Genomic DNA, 2,014 nt, shown 5'->3' with positions numbered 1-2,014 from the left:
GTCCCACTGCTGTCTCCTTTCTTCTCAGCTTGAATCATCTTTATTTCTTGTTACTAAAAAGCGCTTTCCCGTGTCCAGTCTACCTCTCGGACATGTCATGAGAGTCTGTGATGAAGGTGATGCAGAGTCATTGGAGACTCTGAAGCATTAAAAATAGTCTCGTCACAATTCCCACAGTTCAGCAGACATAAGTGGGAGTTAAGACTGTCGATTCATATTGAGAATGGAAAGAAATGACTTGAGGTTTGCGTGATATAACCTGAAATCATCAAGAAAGGAAAATGGAGTTTAAATGTTTCCTGTGCGGCTGTCGTGCTTTGTCTTCGGTGGTAGTTAGAATTTAGCATTCGGTGTTATTCCCCTCGAGTTTTGTTTGAGTAACATTTATTCGTTTGTGAAATTTATTGGAGCGACATTGGTTAATAAAACTATATAGGTTTCGGGTGTGCAGTTCTATTACACATCATCTGTATGTTGCATTGTGTGTTCACCACCCAAAGTCAAATCTCCTTCCGTCACCATAGATTTGACCCTTCACCCTCATGTACCTCCCCCCGTCCCCTGGTAACCACTACACTGTTGTCTGTGTCCATGAGTCTCCGTTTGTCATGTTCGTTTGTTGCTTTCAGTTTTATATCGCACATTTGAGTGAAATCGTGGTTCTCAGCTTTTTCTGTCTGACTTATTTTGCTTGACATGGTAATCTTGAGAAAGCACCCTCATACACTGCCGATAGGGATGTAATTGGTGCAGCCACTATGAAACAGTATGGAGGCTTCTCAAAAAATTAAGACTAGAATGACCGTGTAACCCAGCAAACCTCTTCTGGGTCTCTACCCCCAAAATTTCAGAACATTTATCCATAGAGATATATGCACCTCGATGTTCATTGAAGCATTATTCTCAGCGGCCAGGACATGGAAACAGCTGGAGCGTCCTCCTAAGTGACATTTAAAAATCTGATCCTCGGGGTTGTTGAGTGACTTATAGCATTGTTTTGATCAAAACTGGTGTCATTTCATCATTTAATGTTTTTTTTAGTCTCCGTTTTTTCTGTTTATTTGTATTTCTGTTTGGTCTCATCACATGTATCACTCTTCTGCCATATTAAACGATTGTAGAGCTGTGGCTGTTGGGTGGAGTCGGGAGTGCAGGTGAACTTCATTTGTACTCATCAGAGTTGTGCGTTTTCTTTGAAAATGGAAATTCATTAAATTCTCTCTCTGTTAAAGATGGGCAAATATTTAAACTTCTGAGATGGTTTTGCGGATGTAGATAGAGCAGTAACTCAGCAATGAATGGGTTCGCCCACATAGACTCCATTCACATTTTTACAAGTATCGTGGGGTGGGTAATGGGCCCAGTTCTCACGGGCCCACCTCAGGGCGATGCCAGTCTGAACCCCGGCCGGCTCCAGGCCCCTGCTCCAAGGCGGGTGGCCTGGTTTGAGAAAGCCTGGGATGTAACAAGGCTGAAGAAAACCTCAGAGGTGTTTTTGCTGTTGGGCTCTTTCATCCTATATGTCGGGGGCTTGTAGCGGTTGATCCTGGAGGCAGAGCGAAGAGGCGACTTAGCCGGGTACACCTTTCCGCGTAGACACGAGGCCAGCCGGCCTGCGTTTTCTATACCTGCCCCATTCTGACCCAGATAGATGGGGGCGGCCCTAAGAAGTCAAGAATGACAAACACGTTAAATATGTCTAGTAGGTAATAAGATGGGGCAAAATGTGGGGTGTGTAGGAAATTCTGACAGCCACAGAAAACAGTTAATAATAAAGGCAGCGTATCACACCTGTGAGGAGCGTGGGTCCTAAGTCACAAACTGGGGCGGAACCCACTACTTACCAGCCAGGTGGGCTTGCAGCAATTTGCTTCATGTCTCCAAGCTCAGTTCTGTTATCTGCAAAACGGGGATAATGGTGGTAGGGACCCCAACACTGCTGCTCACAGCTAAAATGAATTACACAGGTACGGATTACCAATCAGAAAACTTTACACGTCTAGCGGACATCTGC

The 2,014-nt window shown here is 44.6% G+C and overlaps 1 protein-coding gene across 1 annotated transcript in view; it reads left to right on the top strand.

The window, feature by feature from the left end:
• Positions 1-2,014, top strand: part of NCOA2 (nuclear receptor coactivator 2) — a 163,515-nt gene that overhangs the window by 155,882 nt on the left and 5,619 nt on the right. The gene's annotated exons all lie outside the window — the stretch shown is intronic.

The sequence above is a fragment of the Pteropus vampyrus genome, unplaced genomic scaffold, assembly GCF_000151845.1.
Source record: "Pteropus vampyrus isolate Shadow unplaced genomic scaffold, Pvam_2.0 Scaffold99, whole genome shotgun sequence".
NCBI lineage: Eukaryota > Metazoa > Chordata > Mammalia > Chiroptera > Pteropodidae > Pteropus > Pteropus vampyrus.
The sequence above is the reverse complement of the archived record's forward strand: the minus strand, read 5'-3'. Positions and strand labels throughout refer to the sequence as shown.